Source organism: Pezoporus wallicus, unplaced genomic scaffold (assembly GCF_028554395.1).
Source record: "Pezoporus wallicus isolate ANWC-B61680 ecotype Strahan unplaced genomic scaffold, APGP_CSIRO_Pwel_v1 contig_5785, whole genome shotgun sequence".
NCBI lineage: Eukaryota > Metazoa > Chordata > Aves > Psittaciformes > Psittacidae > Pezoporus > Pezoporus wallicus.
This window is the reverse complement of record NW_026641150.1, coordinates 3952067-3979712: the sequence shown is the minus strand read 5'-3', so window position 1 is coordinate 3979712 and position 27646 is coordinate 3952067. Positions and strand designations below refer to the sequence as shown.

At 39.5% G+C, this 27646-nt stretch overlaps 1 long non-coding RNA gene across 2 annotated transcripts in view; it reads left to right on the top strand.

Annotated features, from left to right (window-relative positions):
- The window catches only part of LOC130606200 (uncharacterized), a 158237-nt gene extending 131212 nt beyond the window's left edge, over positions 1-27025 (top strand). Inside the window, exons 6-8 of one of the 2 annotated variants that reach the window (XR_008973906.1) lie at positions 24483-24611; positions 26540-26775; positions 26874-27025. This is a non-coding gene — a long non-coding RNA (uncharacterized LOC130606200). Of the gene's footprint in view, positions 1-21324; positions 21385-23850; positions 23945-24482; positions 24612-26539; positions 26776-26873 lie in introns of those variants that run through there. The other variant, XR_008973908.1, reaches the window with a different exon arrangement.
- The last annotated feature ends 621 nt before the right edge of the window (positions 27026-27646 follow it).

Below are 27646 nucleotides of genomic sequence, written 5' to 3'. Positions count from 1 at the left end.
AAGGCCTCATGCATGTCTCTTTCATGAGAGGCAAACCGCATTCTTTCAGTGATCCATTCCCTAAAGTATCGAACTTGTGCTACCAGTAGACTGCATCTTTGCACACATGATGAGACTTTGCTGGCAAAAATTGCTGTAGAGTTTTATTCCTCCTTGACTGAGTAACTGTCACTTCCAAACTGATGTTAATTGATGCCTCCTTGCTGTGGCAGTGGGAGTTTCAGAACAGATGTTAATACAGCAATGAGCATGTTAAAGAAATTAAAAATAGAAAAAGACTAACTTCTGCTTACAGTCTATATACTACTGCAGATTTATTGAAAAACAAAATAAAGAATATACTTAGCTGCTGGAGAGGTGTCTGAGATTAACACATTCGCTGCATTTCTCAAACCAAAGCTATATGAATAGACCTAATTCCCTTCCTCCTTAAGTAGCATTTTAAATGTACCACATATCTTTTTTTCTACACGAGGTAAGCATCTGGGATAGTAGAGCCTACTAATACTAGTAGAGCACTAGTATCTAACATGAGAGGCACAAGTCAGCTGAACTTAGAAAATATTGCTGTTAAATAATTACAGAGTATCTTTAAATTATGGCTTACTGTTTCTGAAAATGACTGTATCATCCATCAAAGTATACTGTAAGCTTTTTAAATAAATGTATCATGTAAATGTATTTTGTAATATTACATAGAATCAGAATCATAGAATCATTAGGCTTGGAAAGGATCTTAAGATCACCTAGTTCCAACCTCCCTGCCATGGGCAGGGACACCTTACGCTAAATCATATCACCCAAGGCCTCGTCCAACCTGGCCTTGAACACTGCCAGGAATGGAGCATTCACAAACTCCCTGGGAAACCTATTCCAGTGCCTCGCCACCCTAACAGGAAAGAATTTCCTTCTTATATCCAATCTAAACTTCCCCTGTTTAAGTTTTAACCTGTTACCCCTTGTCCTGTCACTACAGTCCCTAATGAAGAGCACCTCTCCAGCATCCCGATAGGCCCCCTTCAGATACTGGAAGGCTGCTATGAGGTCACCATGCAGCCTTCTCTTCTCCAGGCTGAACAGCTCCAACTTCCTCAGCCTGTCTTCATACGGGAGGTGCTCCAGTCCCCTGATCATCCTCATGGCCCTTCTCTGGACTTGTTCCAACAGTTCCATGTCCTTTTTATGTTGAGGACACCAGAACTGCACACAATACTCCAGCTGAGGTCTCACAAGAGCAGAGTAGAGGGGCAGGATCACCTCCTTTGACCTGCTGGTCGCGCTCCTTTTGATGCAGCCCAGGATACGGTTGGCTTTCTGGGCTGCAAGAGCACAATTAAGCCGGCTCATGTTCATTTTCTCATCAACCAACACCCCCAAGTCTTTCTCCACAGGGCTGCTCTGAATCTCTTCTCTGCCTAACCTGTAGCTGTGCCTGGGATTGCTCTGACCCAGGTGTAGGACCTTGCACTTGTCATGGTTAAACTTCATGAGGTTGGCATCAGCCCACCTCACAAGTGTGTCAAGGTCCCTCTGGATGGCATTCCTTCCCTCCAGCTTATCAACCGAACCACACAGCTTGGTGTCATCAGCGAACTTGCTGAAGGTGCACTCAATCCCACTGTCCATGTCAGCAACAAAGATGTTGAACAAGACAGATCCCAACACTGATCCCTGAGGGACACCACTCGTTACTGGTCTCCAGCTGGACACTGAGCCATTGACCACAACTCTTTGTGTGCGGCCATCCAGCCAGTTCTTTATCCACCGCGTGGTCCATCCATCAAATTGATGTCTCTCCAATTTAGAGACAAGGATGTCATGTGGGACAGTGTCGAATGCTTTGCACAAGTCCAGGTAGATGACATCAACTGCTCTACCCCTGTCCATCAGTTCTGTAGCCATACAAAAGAAATGGATACAAAATCCATACAAATGGATTTTTTCATTTGTATTCATATTTAATAGTAAGTCCATTATTTGAGATTCAAGATAAGATAAATCTAAATATTTTATACTGCCCTATAAGTTATACAGTATAGTTTAATGTTAAGATTTTACTAGACAGTTACACAGTACTCAGTTTTAATATGGAATACTTCATCATATTCATTATTGCCTATTTAGACTCATGTAAACTGACAATCCTGAAATAAGCAAGCTTTAAAATGTTAATATAAATGTTATGCCTCTTTTAATTGCAATAGACATCTCATTAAGTAATTTAATGCTGATGGGACCTCCTACCAATACACAAAAAAACATGCTTTGCCCAGCTTTTATATACGGTACAATATGATGGAAATATTTTTTTTTCCACAATGACGTTCATCAGATTTCCCTTTGCTCTCCATAGAGATGCCTGTGTGAGGAAGCCCTAGTGGCAGTCTGACTCAGTGGGCTGGGTAGCTGGTTTAAATCAGAGCACTGTTATCAAGTCTGTAACTGCCTGCTCGATATTAACTAGCAGGACCTGTTGGACACAGCACCGGACAAATGAGAGCCACCTAGACCATGGCCATGGTGGAATTAGTTCTTCATCTAGGTGGAGAGAAAGACATGCATGACATTTTCATTAGCCTAGAAGGCAGAAACATCTGGTTACTTGGTTCAGCTCATCAGCAGGAGAGCCTGTGGTTGATTAGCCCTTCTCTCAGTAGTAGGCGTTACTACAGTCAGTGGGAATTACTAAACATGGTTTCAGAGAACTGACGTTAATTTGGCTTGCCAAAATAATATGCAATTTTTTAAGGAGTTTGTGTTAATTAGTTGTATAATTTGATGTGATGTGATTGGGCTTGCACAAAGAAAAGCAGAACGGGGTTTGCTATTAGAAGCTGCAGTAGGAGAATCAAGAGGTGGCACTTAAATAGTGCACAGTATGAATTTGCAGCGGTGAAAGGCCTTAGTTCATGATCTAATTATGCAACGGGATTCCCTTTCTCAAAAGCTAAAAGCCTTTTAATTCATATTTTTTCTTTTGAGATATTTTATTTTGATTACTGTACTATTAATTCCTGTGCACCTACTATTTTACCACAGTTTAAGTCAATTTAGATATCTCATTTTGGCCTGTTTTGTATAATATTCCATTTTTAGCAAAAAAGGAATAAGTAAAATGATAAAATTAGGCAATTTGTAAATTGCATAAATCCTCATTGCATCTCTCTGCCTGCCTTTTACTCTTCATTCACTAACTCTTTCCCCACTATTACTGGTAATTTAGGTTTCCTTACTACCTGTGAAATGCTAATCAGTGGTAGTACTCATGTCAGGATTACCATTTCTGCCAAGCAAACCTGTGTAGTCTGGGGACTTAGAGATGAGGTAGTCAACATCCTCTCATCAAAAAAGCTTTCTGCTGTCGGGTGTTGGAAAAAAATTTGGAAGGTTGCACTGAAGGTTTTCTGCTGAGGGCTCTGGCTGAACTAAAGGGCTGTTTGGGTTTTTTCCCCAGGATTTACTGGGTATGAGATTAGGTGATTGAAGCAAATCTCAGAAATAGCATACCTTTCCACATTTCCCTGTTCTTCTCATCTTTCTTGTTTGTTTGGATGTCAAGTACTTTGGGCTGATGGTTATTTCTTCTCATGGGTTTGTACAGTGCTCTGCAGACTGGGTTGCAAGTCCTGGCAGTAGCCTCCAGGCACAGCTCTCATAGACATGCCAGCTAATTAACTCACAGCTCTCCCACTCTCTGCCACCCCCAACCTAGCATTTCATATCGCCTCCAAAAAGAATGTTATTTCCATGGGGAAGTCTGAAACATACAGTACAAGTTGTTAATACTATCCAAATTTAGCCACATACCTATTCAGGAGATTTGTCTCGTTAAGCTCTTTGTGTTGTTAATGGCTACTGCTTCAGATCACCCCTGAAGAGAGACTGTCTCCCTCCACTAATTGTCAGGTGCCAAAAGTTAGGCAGCATGGACATAGCTTAGGATTTCCATTTCTATCCTTCTCTTGCAGAAGATAGCTTGATAGCTGTGTTTGAAACCTTCTCCCCACTCAGGATGGCCAAGAAGTAGAAAGAAACTTATTTGTATGCCACTTGAGAGAAGTCCTCTGGGGACTTACATTTTCTATAAGCTTACTGGGCAATGGGGAGCCTTCTTACACACTGCTGAAAGTTTGCCTGAACCTTGCATGGTGCACAAATTTCTCAGAGATGTTCACAAATCTCAGAATTGCCTGAAATCTCATACAATGCAGGTTTTCTAGGATACAAGGTTCCCTTATAAATGTTTCACAGAGCTCTCCTCTTCAAGTTTCTAAAAAGATGCACTGCATAATTTATGGGATGCTCTGTTCAACATCCAACCTCTGTGAAAAAGCCCCTTAGTTTAGGAACGACTTCATACAGAATAGTGAGTCCACCAAACACAAAAGAGAGAAGAGTCATAATAGACTCTTTGTCTGAACCATCAAGGCTTGGGAGACAGGAGCTTCCTAGCGGCAAGTTTTAAGAACCAGAAGTATAGAAAGACTTGTGTCAAAGGAAGCATGTGTAGTACATAGTGAAGTGGAGTTGATATTACACATAAATAAGAGTAAAGTGTACGAGTACAAAAGGCTATGCCTCCATTGAGCGGATCTAGTAACAAAAAAGGAAAAAAAAAACAAAAACAAAAACCAAAAAAATTTTGCTCACACAGGCCAGCACTGAGGATGGCTGGATAGTTCCCAGGTAATTTCCATTGAGTTCAGCAAGAGTGGCAGTGTCCATCAGGGAGGCTATCTGTGCAAAGCTGAGCTGTCCATCATGGGATCACCTGGACCCTTTACAGATTTAGAGGCTTATAACGCTTACATGTTTGCTGTTTATTTTCCGTTTGAATATCAGTTATTATTGAAACCCTATGTGATTACCTTGAGCAGTCATTTGATACATATACAGCAATTTATAGTTACTCTTTAACCCCTTATGCATACTACCTACCATACTGCCAGTATTGCCTATTTCTGACATGCCCTCAATTATCTGCCTCTGACCGTTATCCCCTATTTTACACCTAGCTTTCAAGCTCATGGAGAGTGTATTTCTCTGTTTCTTTCAAGCATTTTCAGAATGAGTTTCTGTGTTTTGCTCTGTATTTTCTACCCCATCTATCACTGTGGTGTCCATGACTGGAAATACTAGGAACTACAATAATGCTAATACTAAGCAAGAGAGATAGGAGAGATTTAATGCATCTGAGAACACTAAAAAAATAAATGTGTAATTTTGTTCAGTAAGAACACTTCATATAAAAGGATGTTGTGCTGCCAATGGTTTGATTACTTGTAAGCCGCTTAGACACAATACAGCAGACTTGAAAAGTTCCTCATCATTACCAGCTCCTGTGCTATATACAGGTAAATGTCTCTTATATCAAAAATTTATTATTTCACCATGTATTAATTCACAAATCTATATTAATTGTAAAAGAACTTTGAGCAGGTAAATTGGTTCTAGAGGATATGGAGAAAATTTTCAGATTTTACTTGGATACAAAAAAAAGACATGGATATAAAGATTATTAGTGAATTTCCTTTCTTATCAAAACAGCCTTCTCTTTGTTTCCATCTCTCCTGTCCCCTTCACTTCACCAAGTGATATCAGAAGGACTTAAGCAAGGCAATTTTCCTACTTTGTGGTGAATTACACAAGTAGCCTGAAAACAGTTGCTGAATGAATGGATTTTAAAGTCAGCAATGGTATCATTATTAAAGGAGATAGAGAAGAGATAGCTGAGCCTCACCTAGAACAGCAAGGCTGTGATTTCCTAAGCACCTGCATACACTGCAGTATTCCCAGATGAACTTGCAGACTCATGAAACGCAACAACATGGTTTTCATCTGTGTCAGTGGCACCAAGATTTCACCTGATATGATCATGCGGAGTTTTCCTGGAAGACCTGTTTTCAGGAGACTGTTGTACTATCGGTTTTGTTCCTGTTACCCACATATATTTTCCCTGTGAAGTGTGTATCAGCTTGAGAGTGCCCAGTCCTGTGAAAAGTAAATTAGTCAGAGATTCACAAGTTTCACAACAGAAATCACAAGGAAATCTAGCAGAAAAGAAAGTACTGACATTACAGAACAGTTCCTGTAGATATGTAGATCCCTTTGCTTTGTAACTCATGATTTTAAAACATTCATCTTTTGAAACTGGGCTGAATTCTCCATGCTTCATCTCATTTCCAGAGGCAGTGATTCCAATTTTTCGATCAGTAGAGTTTCAAATAAGAGTTTGTCTGAATACTTACACCTGTTTAAAAAAATAAAATAAAAACAAGCACGATTAAAACTTGTTGAAACTTCTTATCCTAGCAGTCAAATACAAAAGGCCAGCACACCAAATTTAAAAAATAGTCTCTGTGTACCTAACTTTAAAATTACCCATTGTCAAATAAGCAGTTTGTAAGCATTTGTAAATGAGTTACTATTCACACTGAGTTGAAAATAGCTTTTTTTAACCTTTTAGCCACTGATCTTTTCCTAAGACTATGTAAGATTGGAGCTCTTTACCTTAAAAATGTCCTAAGTCTTATTCAAGCATCCTCTGATGTTTGGACCTTGAAGAAAACTACAGAACATCATGTTATGGCTGTGGATGTAAGGACACATCAATGTCACAGGTTAAGTGCTTTATTTGAGGATCTGAAAAATGTCAAAACAAAGAAACAGTAATGGTCAATATAATTAGACTGAGTCCCAAGGTGTTTCCAGAAAGGAGGGAAAATAGCCCATTCAACTTAACTTTCACATTCCTGAGTTCTGAGTAATACGCTGCCTCAGCTAGGAGAGGCCAAACATAGATTTGGTGTGGGATTGTGCAGTAAAATCCCCAAATTAAACAATGAAGCAATACAATTGAAAAGATTATTTTTTTTTTAATAGAGGTTTAAGAGCAATGAGGCAACAAGGATTCACTGTATGGCAACATTCCATTATGAAACTCAGTTGCACAGCAAAACTATCAGTTTTCCCTTGCTGCTTTCCAAGAAAATGCTGTTACATTCCAAAAAACATTATACTCAATTAATCCCTAGTGGCATCAAGGGATGCTAGCTGCATATTCCTCCACCAGAAGTATCCTGTGTACAGTCAAGAAGGCAGGCTAATTCGCACAGCTACCGTCCAGCAGCGATTTTGCCATTAGACTGGGTCTAAGTCCACACTCTGTATTTACCTCTAACCTTCCCTTCCTGCTTCCTTGTATATGCTCCTGAGCCATTTGTTTACGTGCAAAATCTGATGTCATTACTAACTTTCCCTGCACTACGGTCTTTTTTCTTCCCCTCCATTTTCACTTTTTGCTGCTGTCCCTTCGACCTGTGCAAAATCTGCTAAGAAAGGGTAATTAGCCCTCACTGGGCATGTGCTCTTGGGGCTAGGTTACCAATCTGCTTAATTTAAAACTGACTCCAGTGTCTCCACATTACATGCAGTAACTTCTAGTTTCTGACTGTAATATAGATATAAATTTAGCTCAAGAATGCTTTGGAGGGGGAGGCTGTCTTTTCATTACTTGCTCAATATCCATTATAATGGAACCTGGCTTCTAGTTCAGGGCCTGAAGGCATATCGCAATGCAAATAATAGATAATAATGATAATAAAAAGAAAATTTTCATCACAAGAAACTTGATTAGTCTCCTGCATCCTGGGTAAAAATGCCTGTATTTGTGTACAGTTTTACAAGTTTTGTTTTGTGTTTTTAAATACAGTGCCAGTTAAGACTAATTCCCTGTTTCTCCTGGTTTCCATGCAGATAGATATATTTATGTCCCAGTATTCCAGTGTGTTCCCTTAGCTGATGCTTGAAATGCATCTCTAAAATTACTGTACCATTCCAAATTTAAGCTTATGTAATCTCCACAGCAACAATTGTATCTGGATAACATATAGTTTGTTAAATGGAAATGGAAATTATCAGCTACATGGATTATTTCTTGTGATATTCTTGCAATACTATGCTTTCATTCACATGCTGTTAGACACTTACTGTGACATGCAGCAATGTTTTCAAGATGCCCTACAGCTCCCAAAGGTATCATCATGAGAATTAGAGGTCTCAGCAGTTTCTTGATGGGATGGGATTTAAAGTAATGTTTGTACATTGCTTTCTTGTTTGAACATTACCTCTAATAGCATATCCAGCTATATCTTCTTTTCTCTCTTCACTCATACAGAGATGGGGGAGCCTACAAGAGAAGCAATCGACTTGCGGTAGACGTGGAGTTTTGAAGAACAGATGATTCAGTCACATGAAGGGCTGCTCTGGATCATTAGTATCAGTCTTATAGTGACTGCACATGAGCAGGAATAAGTTTTCTTTTGGGTTAATTTGAAGAAACTTTTCTACATGCCAAATCAATGACATATGTTTTTATTTTTGTATTTTCATTACTAATTTGGTTCGAGTACCTCTTTGGCCCCTGGTATGCAGTAAAGATGACCAATGATAGCAAAGAAATAATTTAAGAAAAATCAGCAGAAAAGACTTCTATGGGAAGATAATTGTCCATACACAGATATCAAAAAACATAGTGAGAATATGAATAAATACCAATTTAATCATTTTCATAGAAGTTTATAGGCAGATCTGCCTAGCAGAATTTAATTTTATAAGATTTCTGTTGTAGCATTTTTTATGGTAAATGATTCTTTTGGAACTGATTCTCAATTCCATAAGTGTCAGAGACACTGCTGACACAATTCGATGTAGGATGTTTACTTGAAGTTTCCTAAAATTCACTACGTATAGATCATGGTTACTGAGGCTACAGCATTTAGACCATTCCCTATTGCTAACAGCCAAGCACTGTTTGCTTTCTTGAAGGTGTGGCAGAATGTGGCTGAGCCTGCGATGAACATGGTGAGACAGTACCATCAAAATACTGGGACCAGATATGCATAAACCACTTGTAAAAACACTAATGTACCTACTATCACCTTAGTAGAAAATTCAGCATGTCTTTGCTTTTACCTCATTAGCATGAAGTATCCTCAAGGGGCTGATGACAGACCCATCCTCCCTGGATTTTTCAAATTAGAGGTAAGTCATCTCAAGAAGGAAAATGCTTCACCTTCTCTAAGCTTCCCAGCCTTCATTCCCACCACCCTCCCAAAGTCTGTCTTTTTCTTCTTCTTCCACCTCTTCTCCTGTGAACTTGCCCATCTGTTTCTATTTACTACCAGATTTCCCCCCTCCCACACTCCTCATACAGTGAACCACACAATACTCTCCTCCTGCCTCTTCCTTCCCCAGGAGTTTGCCCATGGCAGCTCTTTCCCTCCTCTTCCTGAGGACCTGTTTCCCTGAATGAGGGACGACTCAGGCTAGGCTTGATGTCTTTGGGGTTTATGTGACATCCTACCTCTGGGCTACGAGAGATTCCCAACCGACCTTGCAGCTCTGTCAGCTCCCCATCACTTCCTGCCACCCACAGGCTCCTCAGTAAAAATCATAGGATGAAGAGTGCAACAACACTGCATGTCAAGCATCTGTGCAGAGGGATATGCTGCTTCTCTGGGAGGACATACCATTCTAGGGCATACATCCACATATGTGGATGCCACATTTCCAGCACAACAGCTCCTTCACGATTGTATTACTTTTTGCTTCCTCACCTGTTTTTGTGTTGGTTGTTAAGCTGCTCAGAACAAGATGTTTCTTAAACACTTGTGTAGAACTTAGTGCAGAGACCCTGCAAAACCAAGGCCGAACAGCAATAAAAACGCTAGTAACAGATACTGAACGGGAGACTTCAGAAATAAAGAAAGGAAACAAAATAGGAGCTGACATGATAAATATTTGCAAAATAAAAGTAGGGGTCAATCAGGAATTTCCATCCTCCCCCTCCTATCATTACGTCAGGGCTGCCTGGAAATAAAAGCTGGTCTTTGGAAACTCGTGGAAAGAAAATATTTCACCTCCCCAGCCACAGTGTATAATTAGCTTGTGGTAATAATTGCCCTTGTGTGACACCGAGGCCAAGTAGTCAGTAAGATAGTTACACAGATAGTACAAAATACCTGTAGTTATCTATTTTGTAAGAGGGATACTAATCCCATGCTTCAGGCATTAGGTCAGTCTCTGTTAAAGACAAGGAGGAGACCTGGTATGCTGCTACTTTCAGAGAAATATAATATTAGACCTGAGAGACCTATCATCTGATCTCGTGTGGCATTTTCTACAAGAAAGAGCAAGAAGGAAGCAGAAGGCTGGAGGGTCAAAAGTAAAAGTGTGGATAAAATAAATAAATAAATAAATAAATGAAGAGATCCATCAGAATGGAAAGAGAATGAAAGCATGGGACAGAAAAAGGCTAGGGTTGAGGTTTAGGTAAACTCTCTTTTATTTTGTTCCAGTTTAAGGTTTCAATGGGGCTGTCCAGAATTTTATTTAAAGACTATGCATATACCTGTGTTTTATAGAAATATGCTTTTGAGGATCATACTGTTTGACTTGCAAGTTGTCTCCAGTGTTTACCCAGGTGATTATCAGTATACAAGTAAGTCTGATTTTGTTCCCAGTTCCATTTCACAGTATTACTGATTTATTATTACACTTAATTAATCCAAGAAAGGAATGTCTAACAATTAGCAATTTGTGAAGACCAGATGCCATGTGCTGCTATAGTTAGAGAAAGTATGTATTATAAAGCCCATTATGTGCACCAGGTGTAAAGACAAAAAATTATCTACTTTAAAAAAAAGGCTATTGGAACAAATATGATTAAAAGGTATCTAATTAATTCATAAAACAGGTGGAATAGCAAACTGCTGATGAACCATTCTGGACAGGATAATATGCTGAACATTTATTGAGATTTGAACAACTTTGGTTTGGTTTTGCTTTGATCTTGAAGCCTTGTGACTTTTAAGGCTTCCTTCCCCCCTTGCCAGCCAGCCCTCAAGAAAAAAAGAAGAACTGATTTAATCCAAAATACTAAGACAGAGTTTTTATTTTACATGTTACCAACCCATCTGAAATTGTAGCTGAATGTAGTCTTACCTGAAAACCTGACCAGAGTGGTACAAAATTGCTCGGTGTTATTGCGTAATATGTGTTTGTGCTGAAGCTCTTCTGAACCGTGTGTTGGAATTACTTCTTTCCAATATTTGTTGGATTGTCCTTAGTCCAAGTGAACTTCATGTCTTTCAAAAATTGCTCCTTTAAAAAAAATCTAACCTGGAAACAGAATGCCTCCCCAGAAATCAAAAGTATTGACTGTAAGCACAGTACGCCCACCAATCAAAGTAGTGCTCCACAGTGTAATTCTTAGTCTGTGTTTTCAGTTTAACTGGTAGCTCAGCATTGTTTTGAGAAAACATAGTAAGGAGTGCCAGTGAAACCTTAAAACATAGAAAATTAAATCTGGGACAGAAATATCCCATGCACATATCCATCTCATTGAGTTATTTTAGTGTTTCTGAGTTTTGTCTGGTATTCATGCAAGACAGTAATTGCCACATAAACAAGCAAAGAGCAAATGTATCTTTATTTGGGTTACTCAGCTTTCTATCCTACTGTTTTCTCCTTTATATTAGCCCCTATTTCATGCCTCAGGGCTCCTTACCAGCTCCTCATTAAGGCATGCACCTTCTTGTGGCTTCTTTTCAACCTCCTGCATTGCAGCAATTAACCCATTATAGTACCAAGTACATGACTGTCACAGCATTTACTCAAGATTCAAAATACTCTCTCATTTTATGCCAAGTTTTAAAATTAATTTTGAAGGGAAAGAGATATGTTGAAACACATCAGGTTTTTACCAAAAATAGATCATGCCATGCTGCTCTCATAACTTTCTTTCATGAATAATGAAGGTTTTTTAAGCAAGGAAATACAATAGATCTCACTCCTGTGGACATCCATAAATCATATTATAGGGAGTTACAGGAGGACGGGTGTTATTTAAACTGGAGAAGGCAGAGATCAGTTAGAAGAACTATAAGGAACTGATTGAAGAAGAGATGACTATGGGTTGTGCTGAAAAAGGATCTTTTGGGATGGACAGAGATTAGTACTGGAATCCTACACAGACTGCTCTTAGGACTGATCTTTTAATAGGGTCATTTTCATTAATAAGCATGTAATGGAAAAGGAAGTATGCACTATTGAAATTTGCTGATCGCCCAAAGCTAGGGAAAACTACCAGTATTGAGTTGTAATAGTGCAAGTAGAGGAAAGGGAAGAAAAGGAATGGGAAGGGACCAAGTGAAATCCAAGAGTATAGCCTCATGATGGTACACTTCAGAAGACAATGAAGCAGAGGTTTTAGGTACCCAGTTTTGGGTGGGTATCATTGCTTTAGCAGTTGGCCAAAAAAAAAGAGATACAAGTTAAGTAAACAACTTGGATCACACTCCTTGATAATAAAAGGTGGCTGTGAGCCTTAGGTAAATTGTACCTGTAAAACAAGTGTGATACAGAGAGTTAACTGTCAATGGTGGATTTTTTTCTGTTTTTCATTGAACGCTGCTGCTCTAGACACAGTACAGGTACACACTGTACAACTCGGGTCATTGATGTGCAAGAAAATTAATTCAAACTGGGACAAGGACTGAGAAGGTGTACTGGGAGGAGGAGGTGAGGCTGTCTAAGGGAGACTAAAAGTGCTTCACTTGTTTACACAAACAAAACAAAGGCTGTTAGGGAAGGTAACTTGTTTATAAATATACAAGAGTGAGAAGAGCTATTTAAAGGATGATGTTGACATAAGAACAAAGGTTCTTCGTTCAAAGATGACCATGAATAAACTCAAACAGGAAATTAGGAGGAAGTGCTGGAATGAAATCCTGGAGCAGCCCTCCAACAGCAACAGGGGGAGGAAGAAACTTCACTGGTTCCAGTATGAAATTTGAGAACTTCATGAACCCAATTACATGACATGTGGTTGACAGCAAAAGCTAGGATTTGAACTTGATTCAGGAGGTCCTTTTAAATCCTATTTTCTATGTTTCCAGGGGGAAGATGATTTAAATCTTCACCAAGAGATGTCTTAGATGCTGATAACAGTAATTAATACCTTACACTCCAGTAATACCCTTCCATCTAAAGACCGCAAAGCACATTGAACACATGTGGGAATTAAACATCTAAATATCCACCTGTGTTGTTACTGTTACTCTGCAGCCAGGAAACTGCAATGCCCTGAGCAATTCTTTTTGGATCCCCTGGAAAAATCTGTAAAAATGAAGAATAGACCTCACAGATCTCCTAGTTTTAAGAAGAAACTTGTAGTTCTGAAAATTGTCATAATGTTTTCAAGGCTTTTTAATTCCAGAAATCTATGAATTGTATACAATTGCTTGTACAAAGCTATAAGCCATATGCTGTTTAGCTTAAAATGTCAATGAGCTAGTCAGCAACAGCAAGAAAACGAAGGTGTTTGTAAATGTTGCTTTTAAAAAGCATTTAGGAAAATGAGAGTGGTCCTCCAAAGATGCATGCATCTCCAAAATCAGAACAATGCTCTACTGTCATTAAATAACGTGTCACGTAGCTACAAATAAGAATCACATAGCTTGAAAAAATGTTGTTTTCCTCTTGGGGAGCTGGAACAGCACCAGTTCCGTGTGTGTTAATTCCCACTCTGACTTCCACTGGGAAAGGCGCCAGGGGTGGCAAGGGTTGGAGAGCAGTTGCTCCCTGGCTCTGCTCTCTGCCCTGAAACCCTTCCATCCCAAACCTGCAGAAACCCAGCATCACTTGCTGGCATGCAAACAAGCATCCAGCACACAGAGGAGACTGAACACACTGGTTTGGCTCTTTTCTGGGGGCTTAAATTCCTCTGTGCCACCTGTCCTTTTCCACCTCCTGTGGAAGGGGATAAGTCCTGAAGTCCATCTGATTTATTGTTTGCACTATGCTGATCCCTAAGTAGCAAAGCACTGAATACAGAGATATATTCAGAAGATCAGATTTGTACAATTCCCACCTAGCAATAACCTCCTGCTTCTCCCAGTGCCATGTTGGACGCTGAATATGGTCCCTGAACAGTAAGGCCACTGGCCTCTGCTCCTAAAAATTCCTCCCCTCTGTGGCCTCTGCCAAGGTGTTTACAAGCCCCAAGCCGTGGTGAGCCAGATGGGCTCCCAGGCCTGTATAGAGCCATACCCTAGAAGAGCAGGCTTTGCCAGAAAAATATATACTCTAAATCAAAAGAAACCACACACATGTAGCTGAGCACAGAAGTTGGCTCCAGCAGTGTGTCGACCCTGTTAAAAGCAAGTGTCTGAAAAAAGACCAAGTACCTGTTCACAGTAAATCAGCCTTCAGGATGAAGACTACAGTTCAGCAAATCTGCAGTGGGAAGTAATGTTCTGCTTGGGGCAGGGAGGGGTGGTAAAGGCACACAGAGGATTTGTCAGTCACCTGAATCCATTCCATGTCAATAAAGCCAATTATTTTCTAGGTGGCTAAAATTTACTTATTCTTCTTTATGACCGGGAAAGATAGACAGCTGATGGTTAGACTGGCTACACCTTTCACATGCTGCTGGCTTTTCTGGACCGCAATCTCTCCAGTGGACAAAATACTGAGCCTTGTTTTTCTAAAGCTCAGAACAATGAAGCCCTAATTCTTGTAATACCATGCAAATAATAAAATAGTCATAAGAATTCCCATACACAAAAAGGCCTGATTCTGCCTATAAAATATATTGCTCTGCACGCGTGTAACTGAGCACAAAAGTTGGCTCAAAGCCCACTTGTAACTAAGCCATGCATGTGAGGACAGAATAGAGGCCATTGTCTCTTGAGAGCTTTTTCATTTTTCTTTGTTGTTCTCCAGGACATCAATTACCTAAACTGAAAAGCAGAATTTTTTCTCCAATGTAACATGTCTCTGATAGGCTATTTAAAAAAAAAAAAAACTAAAATTATTATTTATTTAATCTGTTAAATTCCACTTCAGAGACTGCTGAGAGAAAGTAATGTGTATCTATGGTCTAATCCTATGGATCTACCCAAGGAGAGCTTAATCTGCTGGAATGTTGCCTGGAGCAGCCTCTGATGAAGTTTTGTCCCAACTCATTTCATAGGAGAAAAGGGGTGAAGAGTTTCCTCCCTCAAGTTCCCACACAACCTTTTCAAGGCCAGATTTTCCACATAGGGGCTAGAAGACAGACTGCACTAGAAGACAGAGCAGAAAAGTGTCCCTTCTGGCTTTCCTCAGCTTATAATATAGTTTTACTGACCTTCCCTTGGTGTCTGCCACTGCCCCTTTTCAAGGGCCTTCTGAAGAGCAAAGTGAAATTCAAAGGTTAATGTAGTTTCCAACCACATTAACTTTCCAGTAGTTTTTCTGCAGAGTTTTAGCACAGTGGGGAGCATTCCTTCCTTTTCCTTCCCTCTTACCTCCAGCATTTTCTCTCTGTCTCTCCAGAAGATCTTTGCAGAAACACTAACAGAAAAAAAAGTGACATGAAGGCTTGTTTACCCACTTTGCTGGAGAAAGATGGTAGTGTGAGAAGGATGTTTAGCCTAACATCTCTTCATAGCTGCTGCTTCTGCCCTGGAACACACTGGCATATCACCTCAGATCAGTATGTTTAGAAAGATCTGCACACATTTTTGACTGGAGAATCTGCCTTGGTTCCAGATAGGGTTCCTAAAATCTGAGTAGCCAACTGGAAATCTTGAGGAGTGTGCATCTGGCTGAAGCAACCTCAAACCAAACAGACTTAACAAGACAGTTTCTCATCCCTGGCCCTGATCTCCTTCTCTCCCAGCTTCACTACCCACCTAAAAAGGGTCTGTTGAAAAGGCAGAACTGAGTAACTGAAAATAAATCCCCAGCTTGTGTTAACAACCTTCATACATCCACTCTCTCACATCCAAAACCCCAACATCAAAACCAAAGGTGTGTTCATTTTGGTATTTTGGTTTCAAGCCAGCTCAGGTAAAGCAAAAGACAATTCAGAAATTTGAGAAAATCTGCAGAAACAAAACAAAAGATGATGATAAGCCTATAATGTGTAACTTGAAGGTGTTTTACCAACATTTAATAATACTGTGGAGGGAAGGAGGAGTTGAAGAATCAGTTTTTGCTTATTATTTTCAACTTCAGCATTCATTTGATACATATTAGAAGGCTCAAATGCAATCACATTAGAGGCTAGGAGGTCCAATTCGCTGTGAGCTTGTGGGAGGTCTTGTTCTTGAAGACATTGAAGTATTTTGCTTTCAAATGCGCTTCACATATTTTTTTTTTTATTAAGAGTTATGGGATTTAATTAAACTGGTGGTCTGCTGGCTTTTTTTCAGTCAGAAGTTACATGTAACCTGCTTCCTACATCCTTGTATCTCCCTCTCTCTCCTTTTCCCTTGCAGAAGGTTTTGCTAGGCATGTACATCCATTTCAGAATCTAATCATAGGCAACTTAAATCTTTCCAACATTACCCACATTAGTAATTGCAAAATAATAAACATGACAAAATTCAGATTAATAGGGCATCCTGCACAACTCAGATGGCAGGGAGAGCCCTCTGGAATTCTAAGAGTAATAGGTCTGTGTTTATTTCTCAACCGACGGCATAATGTGACTGATTTACAAGAGTTTAACTCAAGTGTTAATCTGACAGTGACGAAGAGCTTCTCAGTGGCAGAATCACTTACACTATCATATTAGTTGCCTCCTCTATTAAAGCAGTATGGTCGATAATTGGAATGCTTTTATGTCTAGTGGTTCTGACAAGGCTCTCTTTAGGTCACATATGGGCGGTCTGGCTTGCTGCACAGCTGAACAGTGGCAAATGATTTAAACTGAGAAAGTATTGTTCTCCTCGTATTATGGAGCAAGGGCAGTTCAAGGAAAGTAAGGCTCTGCACCGGCTACCTGCTGGTGTGTAGTAAAATAAGATGGACATGATACTGGGTTGGAAGTACAATTAAATCTATTTTGCACCAATGTGTTGGTGGACAGATGAGTTTCCACATGGCAGAGCTTTATGATCTTTAAGGTAGACTGAACTAATAGATTGGTGTGGAGCACACTGAAGTTACTAAGGATGAGAAAGCAAGCAGCAGTACATTTGAACTACAGGTTTCTCATATGCTCCACGTCATGCTGAGTTTTTATAGCTCCTGGCTTTCAAAAAGCCTGTTTCAAAGAGGTTTGCGCTAGACTGGGCATGCAGTTTTGCTCTGCAGATATTGTCGCTACCGATTTAGTGGAATGCAATTAGGAAGCCTAAATTAAGTGGTAATGGAGAACCAGCTCTTGAAACTGGGGTTTCCACGGCAACCACTGCTTACAATACAGCCTTCAGTTAGTTTTCCCACTTTATCTGCAAAATGCACAATTGAGCTTTAAAACAGCTTTGTGCTGAAAAGCACACTGTAAACAACTGTTTGCAATGAGAGTTTTACACTGTCTTTAAATACAACAAGCTATCAAATAAAATTTACTTGTCCACGCTAATAAAAAAAAAAAATCCAGGCAGTACAAAAAACTAAAGGGTCCAGAAACTTATTATTCATTCTGGAAATTTATATATAATACAAAAATTCAAGATATTGTGGGTCCTCAATTTGTCTTTTAAGTCTTATCATTATTCCTCAATTTTAAGATACATAATCCTATATCTCTCAGTAGTGAGAAGAACTGAGTGTTTTGGTACAAATACTGCATTTATCACAACAGCAACGCTATATAGTTAGAAAGTGCTTTTCTTCTAATATGAGCTAATAAATGTGTATTTTCATCATTAACATCTAGCAATCCTTTACAGATTTCTTTTTTTCATTTTTCCTTTTGTAATACGTTACTATATCTTCCTTAAATGTTCATCTCTTATGGCAAATTAGTGCTGTGCCATCTCTGAACTGCTTAACGTTCTTGATTACTTAAGGATCATAGCCCAAATTTTGCATCTTGTCAAATGTAACCACAGGTAATTAAACATGTGTAAAAAACAGGAAAGTGGAAAGGATGATGTTACGGTCATATTTGTATTAACCACCTTTTTCATTATAACCCCATCAAACTGAATCTCCAAACTGAAATTACGTATTTGCAACCAATTGTTTCTCTTCTGTTGTACTATTACAAGTCTTGGATTAACGTTGTCAGGTGATCTGTAAGAGCCGAGATCCTAGCAGTTCTTAATTTTCCCTTTTTTTCCCTTTTACAGTTACATGTTTTAATCACGAAAATCTAAGAGAAAACATTGTGTAAACTTCACTAAGATGATTTCAGAAGTCACATCACTCAGTTTTCATTTCTGGACTATCAGCTGTTAGAGTACTCTTTTAAGGCAGTGTTCTTTGGAAAAATTAAAAATGCACCACCAAAGGATTGCACAGCAAGTCAAAACACACCTAATCTGTGTTTCAGCTGAAGTACAGCAACCCAAGCACCTTGCAGACTTTCAAGGCTCTGTGTGTGTGTGTGTGTGTGTGTGTGCTACAGCAACCAAGTCAATGGAGAGAGAGAGCAAAAGGGTGTGAGGGTGAAGGTGATGAGAAGGGGTGAGGAAGAGTAGGTGTGGGTGCCTTCCCTTCGGAACCTGCTGGTCAGAGGACTGTATCATAGCATCCACACTCGTGTAAATCTGGATTTGATATAGTCTCCACGGACTTTGAACATGCCAGGCAGGGAAGCTTGCCCTTCACAGTACGAGTGTGATTTCAGCTGCAGTGATCAGGCTGTGACTATTCTGATCTGCTCGAAACAGCCTTTTCAGAGCTAACCAAAACAAGAATGAGGATGGGAAGGCTGATCGCAAAGTTCACATCTCCTCTGCTGTGTGCCAGCACTAATGGGAGTTTCTTTTGTGATGGGTAGGTCATAAAACACACAGCTGTAGAGACTGTGCAGGGTGAACAAATCAAAGAACTTCGCAATAAAAATGATGTGCGTGCCAATATTATTTAATATTAACTTGTGAAAATTGTTAAAGAAACACATCTTTGTCATATATCAGGATTGGCTCTAAAGCTGAATCAACGGATTAATAGTGTTATTTGTAATGATATTGTCCTCATAAAGGCTTTATTATTTAGGAATCAGAGTTGGAAATTGTAATTTCTTTAATGATTTTTCATCACATAAATTAGCCTGCCTCAACTCCTCCGTCTAGAAGGCAAGAGGAGAGGTTGAGCTGGTCCCCATATTCATTCTTACACAAAATCTGCTCATTTGGACGGATCCCAAATTTTAAAGAAACAAGTTCCTGGAAGGAATGCAGAATGCCAGTGTGCACAAGACTTTCACAGGGCATCTCGTTTTAACACTGACTGCCTGCATTTTATCAGAGTACTAAAGGACACATTGAAATTATTTTGTTCTGGCACCAGCGCGCGTTGTGATGTGTGTGCGTTCAATTGCACTTGACAAATCTTTGGGGCAAACAAAATGGTCTAATGTAAGGAAATATCTTAGCATATTCCAAAATGACATTTTTAGACCAAACACGTGTTCAATTGATTTGCCTTCTCCAGAGATCACTTTTGAATCCAGGCCCGCGATAAGTAGGAGGGCAGGCTCTCGCTGAAGGCCAGGCGGGTCAGCCGTGCTTCCGCTGGTATTTCCTGCGCTGCAGAGTCCCGTACCTAACTGTACAAATAGCTCCACATGGCATCCTGAGAGCGTGCCAGGGAATTTTATGATCACATGCCAAGTATGGTTGTCAGGTTCCACTCCACTGCTGTGTGTGTATGTGTGTGCTCATATGTGTGTGTGGCTGGAGCTAACTTCAGACTGAGTAATTACCATAATCCAAACAGGGCCTTTACCATCTTATTTGCATTCAGCCAGCAGTGCTGTTTTTATCAGCACCACTACTGAATTGTTGCAAAGTTTTAATTATCTTGACAACTCTCTATTTTTTTTTTTATCTGTTCCTGGTTTTGGGGTTTTTTTCTCCTACCCCCCTTGGGTTGTGTTTGGATTTCAGCAGTCACCCCCCTATGGCAGCAATCACATTTCACACTTTTTCTTCTTCTAGTACAATCCACAGTAACCACCTCAAAGGCTCCTCAGAGTGGGGACAGAGGCAGAGGGAGGTTGTCTTTACTAATTAATGCCTAATATTCTTCACAGCAAAATTCACTCCAAATGTCTCTTTTTAAATTGTATTTGAATCCCTGGTGTAACTTTACATATGTGTGTAGGCTTGCTGAACTGAAAGAAAACATTTCCTATGCAGAAAGCTACCGCCTTGCATATATGTTTGCCAGACTAGAGCTTTAGTTGTCATGTTTTCTGTATTTCCATAATCTTTTGATTTAGGATTAGTATAAAATGTATCATGTCACTTACATTTGCTCTTTCTCAAACACTCCGTATTTTCAGTATTTGAATGCAAAGTTAGGCAGATTCAACCTTGAAATTAGACACCATTTTTTAGCAGTAAGGGTAATTAAACTCTGGAAGAGCTTGCCCAGGAAGGAGATGGACTCACCATAGCTTGGAGTCTTTAAAAAAAAGATTAGTCAACTTTCTGAAACACATGATTTAATCCAGCTTCTGGGGAAAGATTCCAGTGTATGCACACAGGAGGTCAGACGAGGCAGTCTCTGAAGTCCCTTTTGACTTCTGAGCCTGTTGGCCTAGAAATCTGGGTTCAGATATGTTTCGGTTCACATTTAAAGATCAGTTGTAACATCTACATACAGAAATTATCTCCTGGGAACATTAAGACAAAATATTTTTCAAAAAGGTGTTGTCTGCTGAAGACAATTAGGTTTTGCTTGCTCAGTTTTCCATTGACTTTTGCTTTTATAAGTAGTTAAAAATCACAAATATTAATGCAGATTACCATACTCCAGTATGAGATCATTATGGAGGAATGGAAGGCTTTAAAGCCTAAAGATTCACAGAACAAATGAAAAAGTCATTTTTAGTCTGTTGGATTCTCAGGTGCAATAAAAGTTTTAAAAATAAACACCATTAATATTTTTCTAACTATAGAATACTATGATTGTATTTAGCTTCTCATCTCTTATGAAGTTTATGCATCAGATTCAATATAATTGCTACCAAATGGTATGGTGGTATTCTGTTATCCTGAAAGGTAAACAAATTTTGTTTAGCAGTTGTTAGACATTTGTTTCGCTGCAGTTTGGTCTTATGAACACCTTATCATTGTTTTCCCTTTAAAAGGAAAAAAAAATAAAGGTAAGAACCATTAGGGATTTCTCTTTAAATCCAGCAATCTATGCATACTCCTAAGAATCAATGCTCTGTAAGCTGTCTGGTGTTCTGCAATAAATTCTAGCTTTTATAGACTTTTGCTAGGCCAGGTAGCTGCTAATGCCATAGAAATTGATTATTTGTGGTGTTCTTATCACTGCTTAAAATATCTAATTGCTTTTTCTCCACAGATTTGGATTTGGCTTGCTTGATGATGGGCGATTAATGAAGGAAGCCCTAACTGGACAAATGTTAGTCTCCTGAGACAATGTGTTGTTGATAACAGGCCTGATTTGAGCAAGTTTAGTCGAATTCAATTTTAATAGTATTTAAAGGCACAAGCAGGACACATATCGCTGAGTTTTGGGCTGGTCTGTTTGGCTTTTAAGTCCGTTGTGCTGCCAAAGTTTATTCCCATTAAGTATTAAGCTTTGCAGAGCTGCAAAAACACATATGTCTCAGCTGTAGAGACACGTAATTTACCTCAGTACAGCAAGTTTTGTTCAAAATTCACCTTTTTCCTTTCATACTTATGCAGACTGGGGTATGTAGTTGACCACTGTATGACTGTTCCTGTGGAGGAATTATTGCACTCTGATTATTTTGAACCCTAAAAGTTATTGATTGAGGTAAAGAAGAGACAAGAACGTATTGCAATCAGTTCTCAATCTAGTGAGGACAGCCTTCTTTAAAGGCAGGTAATCCTTAGCCGAAAAGCTGTATGCAGTTGCTGCTGCTCCTGTAGGATTTTTCACATAGCTGCGCCTGCGTCATTTATGTGAAGTTAAATATGAACCACTTTCTACTGCACTACCAAATCAAGATAACCACCAAACAATAAGTCACTATCTTACTGGATCACTGCTTTGAGCATGAAATTCAACTCACAGCTCAGTCACAGATCCAGCTGAGGAGAAAAGACATCTCCCATCCCACCAGAATACTGTACTCCAAGACATTTCCCTTCTTCATCAAGATGAAACAATGACATCTAAAGTCAGTAGAATCTAGAGTTCTTTCCTCCTTCCAAGAGCTCCCATTTTCTAGAGACAGGTAAACCAGAAGGAAGAAGGGTTTGCATTTATGCACCTTGTGCGCTTGCTAACCCCGGTGCCAGTCTTTCTTTCTATGTCCCCAAAAAGGGTTGTTAAAAGGAAGTCTAATGGCTAGCTCCCTGAAGGTCTAGGCATGGCACTCTGCATTGATTTTAAGCACCAGCCTGCAGAAGTGACTGCAGACACCTGTGTTTGTTGTCATTTAAACACTATGTGTGGAAAGGTGGAAATCTCAGAGTGGGAATCAAACTGGCTGCGCAGAGAAAGGCTCAAGCATGAGGACTATGCTCCAGCAGGTACCTGTAATCATAGCCCCTTTTAGCAATGTGGCCCCAAGCTGGCTGGAGTCCTCTCCTCAGGCTGACACTAACAATATTTGATTCAAATAAATCGATAAATCCACTCTTACATTTTGCAGTATTATCACAATCATAGCAGTGATGCTGTAAGCCAATCTTTTACATAACTGCCTTGTAGGGGTTTAGGCAACGTTTCACATATGAGGACAAACTACAACTCTCCAGACCCAGGACTATTAGCCTTGTCACTTCTGCCTTGCAGGGACACCCCTTAGACACAATGTTCTGAATCAGAGTGTTCCCTCTCTGTTGGAGACATGCCACACTTCAAGAAGCAATTTAAGGTTTATTGGTCTAGTGAAAACAAAAGAGGTATCATAATTATTCTTTTTCTGCTATGGCAGTTAGAGAGCAGTTACCTAGGAGGAACCCATCTCACAAGCCAAGGCATGTCATCACTTATCTATTTTAGCCAGATTAATGTTAGTTAGACTATGCAAATGCCTCATTTTGTACAGCTATAGGTTAATACCTTCTGCATGTTTTCCAGGCATTTCTATTAAAAGGACAGGAATTCACTAGAAATGTTCAGTCCTGTGGAATGGCTGCTTCCCAAAGATGTCTCCTCCATGCAACCCTGCAGTGATTCTCCAGCAAAGCAATGGCTGGGAGTTACACCCCTGAGGAAGAGGGGCACTCTCCTTTTTCTCTGGGTCAATGTTCTCATATAAAAGGCACAGCAAGGAAAGCTCTTTCCCAATATTGTACATACTAGAGGCTCCTGCAGGTGTGATTAATTAGGCGTGATTAATTAAACCACAAATCATGACCTTTTTTTTCCTGTCACATTACTTATAAGCAAGGAGCAGTCCATGAAGTTAAATGGTATAGGATAGTACATTTTGAGGAAATAGAAATGAGTTGTGTTGCGTGTGGTCAGCCTATGGGATTTGCTGCTACAGGTGACCATCTGATAAATAGGGTTCCTTGGCTGGAAAGAGTAGTTGTTAATGCTATTACCATAATAGATGGAACCAATCCTATATTCCTGGGACTTTTGGGTGAACTGGGAAGGCAGAAGTGACTCCTACTTGGCTAATAAAGTAAGACCAAATGCTCCACATGCTGGGAAGTCAGGCAGGAATATTGTTCTCCACGGACAGCAGCACTGAACTATTAGCTTGATCTATGACTTGCCATTTCGTGGTTTGGCTGTTTGCTTATTTGTCTGTCTTCTTAATCCCTCCAGAAAATGCTATACTGGGTTTCTCTGTTGACTGAATGACTAGGCTTGGGCAGAAGATATAGCTGCCTTCTTCTTTGACGTTTATATCAAAATTGATTAACAATAATTCTTTTACAGAAAAAGATTGACAATAAGGAGTGGATGTTCATCTTTAATGAACAAAATTATCGTCTTTACCAAAGTGGGAACCAGCTAACTTTGATGGTGTGACTGACCACCTTCTTAGCAATAGCTGAGTGTTTGCTTCTTCTTGAAATGGTAAAGTAGTGCTGTTTCCATGAAGAACCACCTGTTGTTCTAGTCATTTCTTTCTCTCCTTCGTATGATTTCTTGGGCCTTTCTCATTACTTGCAGTAGCAGGATGTGCTGGGTAGTATTTATGCAGTCAGAAATTCTAACTTAGAGCCTTTACAATCCTGTCAAGCATTCAGAATTATGTTTATATATTTTAATCCTTGTAAGGTAAGGAGTCCATTCATAATCTAATTGGTTTTGTTTATTGTTATGTTTGCCATTTTACAGGATAGCTCACTGGAAGGTGCCTACTCTATATTGTTCTCACTTCTTAATAAAACGCCTTACCTAAAAGATTCTTTCTTTTCTTTTTCAATTATGAAAATTCTTTCCTGATCTCATTAAGCCCCCAAAAAGATGAAGTGTTATTTTTCCTTTTTTATTTGTGACAATAAATTTAAGCACACCTGTGGCAAACTAATTACTATGTCATGGGGGGGGGGGGGGTAATACAGAGCAAGCCTGTTAACTGTGAATGCGAAGAGATGAAGTAAGCAGAAAAACAAAGAGAAGTGTGGAGAGCTTTGCTGCCATATTGTCTATGACACCATCAGCTCCTACCTTTAGGATTGATGAGTAAATAGGTACGTAACAGAGACACTATTATTCTACAAAGAAGGATATTTCAAATGAAATTTAGAAAATGTAAAAGGCTTGTAAACACATTCTCAGACACTTTATAATGGCAACATTATAGAGGGAGCTTCATTTGCTTGTCTTTTAATTTCAGATCCTTACAGTGGAACAATGTTATGCAGAGGTCTAAATAATAACGTCATTGATCTTAGCAAGTATTGCCATAGCACTAGTATTGCCATTTTCCTGATGAAAGAAACCACTCTGTTATACCAGTTAAAGATTCACGTTGTAGCCTTCATTTTTGTACTTAAACCAGATTTGGGCATTTCAGTGTTCATGCAAATTGCAGTGTCTTTCAGAGTTGTGCACTTTATAAGACACTTTGTTAATTACAGAGGTAATAGACATCATCACCTTTGTTTAACCATGAAAGTGCTGATTTTCAAATTACTTGAAGTTTTAATTATTGTGATTATAACTCAGTACTGCCTCCATGACATTTCACATACAGACATTACTTCAGTGTAAACCACTTAGGATAACAGAAATAAAGAGGTTTTTTTCTGTATATTCATAGTATACTGGAAATTGAGAGGCCAGGACTTCTTACAAAGACTATCCATTGCTTATTCCCCTCTGCAGACATCCATGCTACATTCCCTTCCTCCCTTACGTACCAGAGCAAGAAAATTGATTCAGTCACTAGCAGGGATTCAGTGGTCTTCTTTATCACACATAAGTTTTAGTGCTGCTCAAGAGTGACCTTGAAGAAGACATGAAGGATGTCTGGAATATGCTCTGTCTCCCATTCCTTCTTTTACCCAAGGCAAGGGAAATGCACTTGTCCCAGGGGCCATCATCCTTTCTTTCTTCAGGCCTGGCCCTGACGGACAAATATAGACATAAACTGGAGAGTTCAGTCTCTCTGAAATCTAGTCTGTTCGCATAAAATAGCCTTTGTCAACATTAAGTGCTGGCATTAAATGCCAGAAGTGGAGGAGTTTTGGAAATAGCAGTAAAAAGCCCCAGTAGATGAATCTGTACCTTGCAGAAAATTCTCTTCAAAAAGATACAGAAAGGGACTAAACAAGGGAGCAGGAGAAGCAAACACAGAGAGAAAGTAATGGCAAAAAAAGTCAAACATTAAATATTCCTTTTAACTGCTGTCAAAGATGGAGATTATACTTGACTAAACATCTGAATCCTCTACCACAAGTCAGGACTAAGGCCGACTTCATCTTTAATTTCAATGGTCTCTATAGAAAGGAGCCAGTCAGTTATTCTGTGTACTACCATCACTAATAGACCAAGCAGATGGTTTTGGTTTATTGCCTGAATGCTGAAATTTTTTACTGTAAATATATAAATAAGACATTCACTTGCCTTATACAAGTTCCTTATGTACTTTATAATAAACCATTTTGACAGAAAAATGTTGACCAGCCCTAGCCTAACGCCATTCAGACAATGAATTCAATACTGGCACAAATCCCATCCATTAATAAGTCAATGTTATTACATTTACTTTTACAATTTGAAGGATAAAGGCAAAAATGCAAGAGATGGAGCAATAAGAACCATGTGGTCCCTCCTTTCAAGGGTCTCATCCAGAGCCCGTTAAGTTAATGTACATACTCCCTTTGAATTTAATGAGCTTTGCATAAGTCAGAAATTATTGAAAATGAATAACAAGAAAAAGAACCACCCTGTTTACGTTTGTTGGATTATATCCATAATAAACTTGTAAAAAATGAAAACAGTAGAAAACGTTAAAGCATATCCAAATACTAACTTTATTTTAGAATTCAAGATGATATCGTTTCCTGATCTAACATAAGTATGTGATGTCACAAACATCAGATTTTTCCCAAATCTTTACTGAAAACATGCCGCTCCCCATCATCAAATACTTTATCTTGGTTTCTTCTTGTAGCTTTTCCTTCTAGAGATGCGCATCTTTGTGCAAGCAGTTATGAATGTCAGGCAGCAGTCTGGAGCACACTACCACTTGGGACATCAAAGGATTACAGACTGCTCTCACAGGAACTGCTGGAAGGGAGATGGTGATGGGTCAGAAAAGTGTCCAGCCGAAGCAGAGAGCCTGAGAACACCCCAGTGATCAGAAGCAAGGCCAAACACCACTCTTACAAACAAAGATTTCAAAACTAAGTGAGATATTTCATTTCTGCAGTGAATTTTATCACAGATAAAATCAAGCATGCAAAAGGACTGTAATATTAAATCCGAATTCCCTATTTCAGCAAAAGGGAACAGAGGAAAAGACAGATGGAGTGATTTGCTGGGGCAGGAAGAGCTGTAGGTGGAACTAGATCCCCTGTCCTCTTCAGAGGCTGCCTTTTCCTGCTTGTGATGTGGAAGAAATATAGCCACTACCAGGCACCTGCAAAAGTCTTCCACCTGTTTTCATTCCAAGTGACAGAACCCAGAGGACTAAGTGCATGCTCCCCACTAGTCTGTAGGGAGCGTGGTGTAGCTGATGCAATTCCCAGCGACAGCACACCTGCAAGGTCTCATTGATCTGCTGCTTGGTGCTCTGAAAACTCAGAAATCTATTATCAGTGTGAGCATGTGCTTATTGCTCAGATTCCCTGCCTTTGCTCCCTATATGTACCTAATTGTACCAGTGTACGCATGCACACACACCTAAATATGCACACACATATGCATATATACAGGCATGCACACGCGGGTTATTAGGATGAGTGCATGTTAAAAGCTTTACATATTTTTTTTACAAAACTGCACATAAATAAAAGGAACGGACCTTCTCCATGAAACGTGAGCACAGAAACACTCGTAAGTGGCCAAGAGCTGCTAAATAATTAATCAATAGAGCAGTGTGGCAGTTTGAAATGTAAATGTGATGGATGAAGGTGTGATGCTTGTCATCAAGCAGAAAATGATGTGACTAGAATGGATAACCCACAGTACCTGCTAACCAGCAAAAGCTTGGACGCAAAGATGAAGTAGAGCCATCAGAAAGCAGCCTCGGCAACCCCTAATTCTTGCCTTTGACCCA